Raw genomic sequence first — 12,546 nt, 5'->3', positions numbered from 1 at the left:
TTCTAACAACTGTGCAGCCACCTACCATTGACTCCTGTTTCAGAAGCCTTGCTTCAACAGGAAAGTGTATTTTACAATTCACAGACCATCTCAGAAATTCAGTAATACTCTTTACATTTTACTAAAATTTGGGTAGACTTTCTGATCCATCAGTAATAAAGTAAACATGGTATTGTACTTAGACAGATATGTATACATAGGGATATATAGGAACATGTACATATACACATATATAGAAACACACATATAATACAGACACATACATCCAAGCTTATGTAAATATATATGTGCATATATTTTTATATTTACATAGGATTGCCTCCTGGTGCACTCATTTTTAGATAGGCATATCTAGAATAATTTGCTTTATGTTTAAGTGGTTTAGAAATCAAATGACACATCTAAATAAGGCTGATCAAATTGTTATTCATAAGGTTTCCTGACCACTCAATTTATCTCTATTGGCTGATTCAAGAAATTAGCAGCACCAGCTTCCTCTGCTTCTTCCACCGGTATAGAGTTGCCATGTATATTTTAGAAATTTTCCAGAAATATCTCCAACTTCAAAGTTTATACAAAATAATTAAATAAGGAACATCACAAGCATTTCCCCCATGCTGTAAAGTTTCCCACAGCAAATAATCCTAAAAACTTACAAAGGAAATCTGGCAGGTAAGATATATTTCATTGTTCATAAAAGTAAATTAAATAGACAAATATCTTTCAATGTATTTGAGATGAACTGAAGTAACATTTTTAAATTACAACTTTCTTTTTAAAAAATAAGGTTTCAAAAATGACAGAGATTAAGAAGATAGTCACTTTAATGAGCAAGGAATTTAGAAAAAATAACTAATATACATGAGGAGAACTGTATTTATCTCATACACTTTCTGCTTTCTCCTCCAACTTGCCAGTTAAATGACTACAAGCAGCATTCAAGGGAAGCGATGTGATGAGTCACCACTGCCTGCCTGGTATCATTTCCTCCTCTTCCTCTTCTCCTTGAGCCATTCTTACACAGAAAGCACTATACAATGGGACTTCCATGGCTTATCACCCTTATTATAATAACCACCTAAGGAGGTGGGTATTATTATGACTCCCTTCTTTCAGATAAATAAACTATAGCTAAAAGAGCTATAATCACATAGAAGAGAAGGAGTACTCTTGGCACTCATACTCAGATCTGTAGGACTCTGCAAGCTTCTCTGTTAATCACTATAAAATTCTATGTCTATTCACAAATTCCACGTAAGCTTCTACGTATAAACTCCTGATGATCCATCTCCATGAATGAGCACATTGACGTGAATAATTAAAACCACAAGGTGGGATCTTAACTTCATTCCTCCATCTGCCATTGAGTCTTCTCATCTTAGTCATGGAGGGAAGGCCTCAGCAAAATGCAGGCTAGGAGCTTAACCCATCACTGATGAGGCATCCACAATCCCATCTCCCAGTTGTCCATGTTCTGCCATCACCTGACCTAAAGTGCCCAATGCAGATACAGGTACACCACCTCTTCCCGGAATTGTTATTTGTCCAATGGAATGATGATTCTATACTTAGACAGCTTTTTGTTCCCCACAGAGCTTTGAGACTGTTTTGGTCGTGTATCACTCATGAATTATAGTAACCACTAAACCCTAATCTATACTACCTGCTCACTCTGTTCCAAGTTTATATGAATTGTCTTCCTTCCTGTTCTCAAAAATCCTGTAAGGAAAGACTATTACTGTCCCTACTTTACAGACAAGGAGACTCAAACACAAAGATTAAGCAACTTGATCAAGGTGATTCAGCTAGGAAAGAGCAGAACTGGTGTTCACACCCAGCCTGCCTGACTCCAGAGCCCAGGCTCTTAACGTGAATTTCTGTAAAACATACATGGTGGACAACTAAATTCAACTTCAATTTAAGATGTTCCATATCATGGTTCTTCATATAGTTTGTATGCAAAAAATCAGGCTTCAGCAAAAGACTCTATACTTTTGATGATAAAATTCAAGGAGATCAAATATGAGTTAAAACTATCCTTTCCAGAGTCCACTGACATCTTTGTCATGGATGAGAATGTTGTGGCCCTTTTCAGTGGCCTGTGGACAATTATCCTCTTCCATAATCATAGGACTCAACTAAGTGTCACAAGAGTCCAGGAATAGGAAGAAGTTCTCTCCATAAGAGCATCGGGAAATCATTTCCAAGAAGAGTGTAATTTTAATTTTCTTTTTTTTCAGTTTATTTATTTATTTTATTGAAGTCTAGTTGATTTACAATATTATATATTAGTTTCAGGTGTACAACATAGTGACTCATTATTTTTATAGATTATTCTCCATTTAAACTTATTACAAAATAATGGCTTAATTTTCTTTTGAACTATGACCCAAATATAAGTTAAGGCTTTCATATCTTAATTCAGTAGGTTGATTTTTCTTATATATGATATCTGATTATAAATTTAGCTGTCATTTTCAGATACATTTGGATACATGCAGTGTATATGTGTATACTCACACTCTATTAATCCAAGCATGGACAAATATTATTTATAAATTCTTTTGTTTTAAGAAAATGTACTGTTGCAGTTCCCTTTTTACTAAGATAATGTCCAATATATTTTTTGGAACCCCTAGTTTGACTATCATCATCTACAAAACAGAGATGATAAACGTGACTTAAAAATAGCATTCACATTTTCCTTATGTCAGAGAATGCTCGCTAACTAGGAGTCTCTGAGCAGGTCATGTTCTGAAAAGGGTAATTAACACTACAAACCCATTTTACGAATGAGGTAAGCTGAAGCTCAGTGTGGTTAAGTCACTGAACCAAATTCACAGAGCTATTAAGTAAAGGAGCCAGGATTTAAATGACTGTCTCCCTCTCTTCAAGGCCTGTGTTTTTCCTACTCTTTCATACTAACATGCTCTTCCTACAGGGGAAAAATTATAAAATGTTTCCTTCCTAAAACAATCTTTGTCTCAGGATTCACATCCTTTATTTCCAGCCTCAGTTAATCCAGGCTGCTTTGGCTTTGATGGGGCTTGAGGCTCCTATATCACCTATAGAAGCTTAGGTTCTGGGATGCTGAGCTGTCTTTACTGAAAGCTCTAGTATATCACCCATCTGGATAATCTCTTCACTCCTTCCTAGGTTTTAATTTGCTGTGCCCACTCCTAACTTGTAACCCACTGCCTTCACCTCCTACTGCTCAGTATCCAGAGACCCAGCTCAAACTCCATTCCAAAAGGGATTTAACATTTGAAAAAGAGAATCAAAGTTACCTAATTTTGGTTTTCTCATCAAACAAAAAGCAATATTGTGTTAAAATTACAATTTTGCTTTTAGAAGAATAGGAAAAAAAAGGTATTTTTGCAAATCAGCGCTATACTTTTCATGTGAATTTCTTTCTTTATAAGTACGCACCAAAGTAAGATCTTTATTGGAGAGGAGGTTATGATCATTCATTCGTTTATTCGGCAAACACCATAGGTAGTCTGCATTAAGCCTGATGCTAGGCACTGGGGATACGGGGGTACTTAAGACCTAGGACTTAAAGTTCCTGAACCCCTGTGGTTATAAGCAAAGGTGTCCATTAAGAACTACATCACAAGTTGGGATGTGGACACCACTGTCTGAAACTGCCAAGGAGACAATGCAGGATGCTCAATTTAAGTGTCCTAGTGGGTTGTTTCTATCCTATCACCGGTCACACGTAGCAGTAAACATGTATTGGCTTATAACATTAAGACAAGCTTCTCTGTATTAAATTTGGGAATGACTGGTATACATAAATGTATGTTTAAAAAACATGTGAAGATTATAAGCTGTTAAACATTGTAATGGACAGTCTAATTTTTAAAAAATCTCCTTGCTGGAACTGCAGCTATTAGTCTATATGTGTCTTTGATCACAGCTCTGATACTATGACCTTGAGAAAGTTACATGGCCACTCTGGGCCTCAGATTTTTCGCCTTCAGAGTGAGCTGTGTAATCTCTAAGATTTTGGGGCGGGGGGCTTTAAAATTCTGTAACTATTACATGGAACACATACTTCAGTCTATTAAGACTTAACATTCCTGGTAAATTAAGTATTCATGTAACATATTTGTATTATTAGTCAAACTCCATGCTATTCTTTCATTTTTAATGAATATAATGGTTTTGCCAAGCTTTCCATTTTGTACCTAAACTGGTCTGATATTACCTCACTGAAAATGGGCTTCTGTAATACATATTTTGGACCAATGCTGCTTGGAACACAAATTTACCTAATGATGCCTTTGCTGACTGGCTAACATTTTATGTGTTCTAGCTTTGGTAAAATTTCTGTCTAAGAGAAGCTTAGGAAACATATTGGCACTATTGATCTTAACTTTTGGCAAGAAAACAATAAATATATATAACAGATGAGTTGAACTACAATACAAATGGGTACAATTATGATTTTAAATCACTTGCTAAAATGATGGAAAATATTATGCATGCATTTTTGTAAGTATTTTACAGTTCTTTTTTTGACCTCAATACCTTTGCCCTGACACTACTTTGTTGGCTGACCTTATTATGTTCTAAGATTTGAAACAGCATTTAGTTTCCCGTGAGATCGTGGAAAGCAATTTTGGAAAGTCTTCATTTTAATGCAGCAGTGAAAATTTATTATCAAATAATTTATTATGGATAATCATTTATGGTAATTCAATGTTTTCTTTATATATAATGCAAAACTAATTATCTCATTCATTGTATGTTGCTTGTTAAGATAGGGAGCTTTGGGTTTTTCCATGTAAGCAAGAATAAGCAATATAAAGAGTTCAAATATTAATTTGGTAATTGGTCTAACTGACCTTTAAGATCCTCTCACTTTGCTCTAAATTTATGGCAGGAGAAGAGGTTACTGTCCTCTTTATCACAGAACAATGATGGCCTCCCATTCCAATTTTGTGCAATAAAAGATGACAAAATATCTTCCATGACTGCTTTTTCCTTTGACTTGCATTGGTCTATCTCTGACTCTGACTCCTCTAATATTCCATTATCAATTGCATTTTAACCAGGACAACATTTCAGCAGTGATGTCCAAAAGAATTTTCTGCAATGATGAAACTGTTGTATATGTGTGCTGTCCAGTATGGTGGCCACTAGCCACAGGTAATGATTAAGCACTTAAAATATGGCTAGTACAACTGAAGAACCGAATTATTTAATTTTAATTAACTTAAATTGTAATATCTACAGTGGCTAATGAATACTGTATCAGTAAGCACAAAGTATTCAAAGCTTTTCTAAGCTCTGGTTTCTATTTTGCAATAGTTGTTCTAGCTTTACTTGCTCTTGGAAATAATCTTAAATTTTTGTCAGGTGCTCTCTAAGACTTTTAGAAAAAACTAAATAACACTTCAGTTAATCAACATTCTGTTAAAATTAAGTTCCTCTCTACAAAAGCCTATTTTTAATTATGTTTGTAAACAAGAGTATGAAAGCCCATTATCTCTGAGAAAAAAATAAAACAGCAGTGCGCGCTAATGGACCCCTAGTCTTTCTGAATATCGGAAAGAATCTAGTCATATAAAACTAGCACAAAAAGGGCCGATTACATTTTCTTACCTGGGAAAGTGCTCTCCTAAGCACTAGCGATAAAGTCTTTCTTCCAGGAAAAAAATCTTAATACTTTTGGCCAATCGATATTATAAGACCTTACAGAATAGAATTCATGTAAAAGAAACTGATGGTCAGTGTAAATTACAAAATAACATTATAGCAAGTTTTTGAGAATGGACATGCATAATATTTCAGAGGTAAAGAAATCGACAAACCTAATGACATCATGTATTTTATACAGTAGTATGGCTCATCAGAGAATAATTATTTTTCATTTCTGTGTTTTCTCTTCCCCAGCAAAAGAGTTGTTGGAAATTATCCTGAAGTCATTGAAATTGATTCTAAGGTCCAAGGAAATTTTACTAGAAGCCCACTATCCAGGTAAAGAGAGTATAATCAAGCACACTGCATTTGACAGTAGAAGAAAAATGGTGCCTGATGTCTAAGGGTAAGTGCCTGGAGAGGAGAGACCTTGCAAACAGGTGTGATGCAGTGTCCCTGACACCAGCTAATACTTGGGAAGTGAGTATATGTATGTGACCTGAAAAGGAGGAACACGGAACAGTGCAGCTTGGAGACAAGACTGGAGGGGGGGAATGAAAATAAGATCACACAGGGCTCCGTAGGCCATGTTAAGGAGTTCAGATCGTACTCTGCATGCACTGGAAAGTCACTGAAGGGTTTTAGGAAGGCAAATGATAAACCTGGAGGCACTGTGCATTTTAAAAAAATCATGGTTACACTCATGAATACTCTTAGTGTCATATATTAGGCTGGACCGCTAATTTAGTACCTGATGATGGCTATGAAAGACACTTTATAAATGGCAAGTGCTACAGAAATATTAAGGCACAGTTTTTATTTAACATTATTTTGTACTTTTCTCCCGAATGTGAAAATCACTGCATCAGTTCATAATTATATAAAAATATTTTACAGAGTGAAGCAGACTAAGACATTAATTACAAAATTCACATTGTTTTTAAAGTGTAACTCTGAATCTTTTCCCAGTGTTAATTAGAGGATACATGTATACACAAGGTGTTATCTGTTATTTGCAAACATTACGATTTGCCAATACCAACAACTGTTAAAAGACAGAGGTCCTTCTTACTGAGACAGCATAAGGTAAAACTTCTACATTGTACCTAACACGGTTGTTTAATCAAGGAGCTGGTAAGGGTTTCAAAGGAGAACATCTAATTTTAATGAAAAATATAAAGTATAAAATTAACTACCGGCAGCAAAATGTGAAAAGCAAGCAGGAAAATTCATGTAGTTTCCATCACCTTCTTAAGAAGAGGCAGCCTTGCCTCAGAACTGAATAGCCACATTTTGATTAGTACACTATAGCTATTATTAGCATTTGTTGAAAACACAAACATTAGAAAAATGTGACACCTGTAGCCAGAGAACCATTGAAAAATATAGCAAAAAAATAATTAAAAGAAAAACCCCGAAAAAAAAGAATATTGCCAAAGTAGAAAATCAAAAGGGCCATTTATATAGAACACTATCTCATCTTCATTTTGCATCAAACAAATCTAACATACAGTAAATTAGGTCTAAAGATGGGCACAAATCCATTTTATTTTATTTTTTAATATCCCCTCAAAAATGATGTGACTATGCCTGGAAATGGCCAGCAATCTTACCTCTGGGGTGGGCCCTACTTCCCGTTCATTTCCACCAGGGTGAGCATTCATTCTGAATGTGAATGGGGTCCAAAAGAACATCTTGCTTCACTACAGGAGAGCAAGGCGGCTCTTATACCTGCGTGTCCTCACATGTGTCACTGGCACAGCCAGCAGACCAGGTAGCCAAGCTTTGTGCATTATCCGGTGGCTGATGAGGATAGCAAAACTGAGAAGCTGAGATGGAGTGTGGCCCTACCTGCGTGGACTGGTGATTTTTCTCTGTGTAGCCCATCAAATTTAAACATGACCTGTGTTCCTTACAACATATTTTCCAACAACTAAATGAAGCTTCCTAATGTGATTTAATGCAAGCTGTCACCTTTAATAAGGTAGAGAACCTTGAATCTAAGTTCCCAAATGTGACAAGTCCAATGTGACCAAGCCAGGTTGAATGCCAACAAAGAACTGCAGTTTCCCAAATCTGGATTCTCATTTTTGACACCTTTTCCAAGTCGTTTTGGAGGTAGCTTTTGAAAACTATTTGCTCAAAGAAAGTATATCATACTCAGACTCATATATCAGAAAAGTTGAATAGAAAACTTGAAAGGCTTTCGTAGATTTATATCCTTCAGATTTTTAATAAAGCATTAAGAAATGTTTTTAAGAAAGAAGAGAAAGTATTTGATATGTAATTTCCATGCACATAGAAAACATGCTATACATAGGTAGATACAAATTTTAAATAAAATCATAGACCACTAAGCAAAAAAGAAAGATGCAACCTGGTGAGTTCTCTGACCTTGGGCAAGTCCTTCACAAGAATGGACATAAAGAATATCTGACCTACAGCTCCACTGAGCTGCAAGGGTGGGTGGATAGAAATGCAAGGAAAAGTGTTTTGTAAAAGAGGTTGCTATTCAACTATTAGCTTGGAGCCTAACCCACTTTGTTATGCAAAAGGAATATGATGGATATAAATGGATAAACTCATTAGTAATGCAGTTAACACAGTAAAGTGTATTACTGTTACCTACCACAGGGCACTAGTCGGCACTCCATAAATACACAAATGCACACTGAATTCAACCAAAATACTGTATCATTCAAATCTGTGTACAATTCATAAATTGATAATTTCCACCTTCAAACAAAATATTATGCTAAAATAAAATACATAATACAACTAAGGGCAGCATCACTAACCTGAATCTACTAACCTCCATCTCTCTCTCTGACACAATCACTTGTCAAAACCTAGTTAGTTAACTGGAAGGTATCAAGCAATATGTAGAGTCTTCTGAATACACTGTAGAAAATTCTTAGCCAAGAATTGTACCCATTGGGCACTAGTGAACTATTTTACCATTACGCAAAAATGCTTATAAGAAATAGCTTCTAAACAGGCAATATAATACTGCACATTTTAATGTACTTTAACCAACTACACTGTCCAGTGAAATATGTGTTGAGAAGCATTTATAATGGAGTTTATTCTACAAAATATGAAAAACTGATCATAGAGAATGATTCCAAAAATGATAAAAAGGTATTTATTTTTATTGCATTAATGCTTGGAACTGACATTTCCAGACTCAAATTGGAGCACAATAATCGTGCCCCTCTATGAAACATACAAATGATTGAATATACAAAATTTATCTCTAAGTCAAGGAAAACTCCATACATATGGGATGGAGTCCTAAATCTGATTTTTAAGTCCCTTGTTGAAAATTGTGTATTTCCCATACACATCATGTAACAAATGCTGCTTAGAATCCCAGGAGAATGTTAAAAACTACCTAGTGCCACTAAAAAGACTAATAACAGCAGTCTCCCTTAACTCCTCTAAAATCCTCTAAGCTCTCTTGATCCCCAAGTTACACCGAAGAGAAGGATCAAACTTGGGGAAGTAAGGCAGAAAAATTATAAATATGCCACTAGACTGTAAATACATTGAAAACAAGCATTACATCTTATAAACATATCCCCCCATGTTGTTTTGTATGTATTTTCAAACATACAGAAAAGCTGAAATAATTTTACAGTGAACACCTATATACCTACCACTAGACTCTACAATTAACATTTTACTACGTTTGCTTCATCACATATCTTTGTGGTATACAATTTTTATGTTCTCAATCTCACTTTGGAAATGAGAGAGACAAATCCTGAGTTAGTTGATGTACTGAGAATTTTCCCTATGTTCAATGTTCTTTTACTCTTTGAAACTGAAATAAAATCCATACTAATGTTTAGAATTTACAAGGTAAATTTTTATTTAAAATGTACCATGAATTAAGGGTAACTTTGTACTTGTCAACATGCCATGGCCAGAAAGTATTTTGGTTTAATAATTCGTCATCCTAAGGGAAATAAAGCCTTTGAACTCACAGACTTTCTTCTGACTGGCTCTAGGGTTGAGCTCTAGTCACATATGGCTGACCCTGATCCATATTTTTGAATGAAATATCCTGAGCACCAACTATTCTCTCTCCCTCTTCAGGAAACAGGCAAACTGAGCCCTAGCCTCAGATGAGCTACTAATACCAAGTCTAATAGAAATCAGGAAAGAACACTGGGACCCACAGGGTAATTCTACCCTAGGGCTAGTGTGGAGAATTGAAGACTGACTGATAAGCTCCACTTCCACGCGCATGGCGCGCACACGTGCGTTTTGTTCCCACTTCCAAATAAAGAAGCCCTTCACCTTTTGGGGACTCTGGCGTGAAGAGTGTCTAAACTGTTTGTTAAATGCAGATGGGAGAGAGAAGTCTAAGATGGGCTGCCGTGATTGCAGCTAACCCGGAAGTCATTCGACATCAGCTCTTCCAAGGCTTCAGAGGAGGTCAAACGATGAGAGGGTAGTAACATTCCTACCCTTCGGCTCACATTCTGCCTCTGTCCCCAGAGGAGGGACCATGTTCAACTCCTTAGTTCACCCCCAACAGCCACCAGTTATTGAGAGTTTCTGCATGGGAGGCACTGTTCCAGATGCTTTGTATATGATTATTTTCACTACTGCCATTTTAAGAAATAACACAAAAGAGAAGACTACGAGAAGACAGGAGCTGAGTAATTTGACAACATGCCAAAGCCAAGAATCAAACTCAGGCAGTCATTCTAGATCCTTTGCTCCTAACTATTCCTTACACTACTTTTTATTAGACCTTACCGAAGGTGCTGCTAGCCTACTGGTCAAGTCATGAGTGAAACAGTGGGCCATGTTTTACTACTGGGCAGTGTTTTTTTCTGCTCAAGGTAGGGTCAGGAGCCTCAGCGTTTTTCCTGTTGTACTGCTCATTTGTGATTTGTGGTAAGCTCACCTAACAGGGTCCTCCTCTTTGGGAAGTCTCTCTCTGTCCACTGTCAATCACACCACTAACTTGGTTAGTATATTCAGGTCTTCTCAGTGGAGCAGTGATTCTAGCTTTGCAGGACTAGAAAACCCAGATTTGGCTACTGGACCTAAGGTACCACATCTTCTCAGAGATGATCTACTTTTAGGACAGTTTAGAAGCATTTATATATATATACACTCTTTTTATAATGCTATTCCTTTGTTCCCATTTACCACAAAACTGGTAAATTTAGCTTCCTCAGCAGGGAAACTTAGAGGTAGAGAGGAGTGAATAGGAAGACTTCACATAAAATCTCACCTCAAATCCCAAGCACCAGATTCAATGAATGATTCATAATTGTGTCTGGTTTTCTTTTTAGTAAATCAGGTAATGGCAGGAGATGGGAAAAGGTGCTAGCAGCTTCCTCAGCAACTGCTTGGGACAATTTCAGCTGCAGAGACCATCAACAATGGGGTGACAGTGGGAGGAGGCAGCAGCTGTCCTGTGAATGGGTCACCTGTCAACTGAGGGTGTGTAAGTCAGGGCCAGCCATACTGTGCAAGTGTTGATGCTATCATCTATCTGGGTGTGCACTGGGGATGTCTAAGAGTACAATGGGAATGAATAAAAAGGATAAAAGAATTCTGGAAAAATTTAAATTGAAGCAGCTGTGTTAACACAGAGCCAAACGCTAGCCCAGAACTCTCGATATAGAATGTCTTAGTTTAGGTTTCCACAGAGCAGACCAGAAACAATGATTCAAATGCAAGGAGTTGATTTGGCTGACGATTCCAGGAAATATGGGAGGGAAGTCAGGATGGGAGATTAGAACCAGAAGACAGAAGATAAAGGGCATCTTAAGACAACAGTAGGTCCTTAATCCCACTGAGGACCTCTCAGACACGGTCTCTAGGGCAGTGCTTCTCAAATACTGCTGTGCATCAGAATCACCTGTAGGTCTTGTTACAAATGCATGTTCTGATTCCGCAGGTTTAGCGTGGGGTCTGAGACTGCATTCCTTACGTGCTCCCAGATGAGAAAGCTGCTGCTGCTACCCCTCAGAACACTATGAAGAGGAAAGATGTTGATTTCTTGCTTATTTCTCATTCGACTTTTTCACATTTGCATATAAAATTAACAGAATTTCTTATGTCCACTGCTTTCACCACCTATTATTAAATCTGCTTTGTTTCGTGTAACTCTTATCCCGGGCATTGCATCCTCACTGAATATCAGCAGTCTTGGAAACATTTGGTCAGTCTTCATGGAAGGAAAACACGAAAAGTTCTGTCCACCTGGTCCTAGTGCTATTAAATCAGGTGGCCCTGCTCATGAGCAGGTAGCGTGCTATCCACAGAAACGAATCAAGCTGCTCAGTGCACTCCCAACCCCTCTGACTCTTCTCTGCTAACACATTTGTTGTTGCTCCCCACTCCATTCGAGTGCCAACTTGCATTCTGATTTTGTGATAAGCCTCAAATGTATGGTCTTTGGAAATGAGGAATAAATCTGTTTTCCTGATTTTGACACTCAGCCCTCTTTAGTGGTATATATTCATGCATTCACAGGTTCTTACCCACGTGGCTACCTCAGGGTAAGCTTTCTGGAATCTCAGTCCTCATGTTTATACTCATCTGGAACCTCAAGAGAGGCAAATGGACATGGCTGAACTATTGTTTTAAAAGTACTGTGCTATGTTCAAATGTGCGTATTTCTACAGTCAAATGTAGAACAGTCCCAGCCCCTTTAGAAACAGAATTTTAAAGAGAAACTAACAATGATACGATTGGCCATTCAAGGCAGGGCAGCAAATATTATATTTTCTTTTAAAAGTTACATATTTATATATAATAGGTACAAATAGATGTTTAAAATATAATGATATATGTATAAAAAGGTGAGAACAAATCAGTGCATTAGCGTAGTACCAGTTTTCTACATTGTATATGTACATATATTTTCAA

The sequence above is a fragment of the Grampus griseus genome, assembly GCF_964374135.1.
Source record: "Grampus griseus genome assembly, chromosome: 11".
Classification (NCBI taxonomy): Eukaryota; Metazoa; Chordata; class Mammalia; order Artiodactyla; family Delphinidae; genus Grampus; species Grampus griseus.
This window is presented reverse-complemented; position numbering follows the sequence as displayed.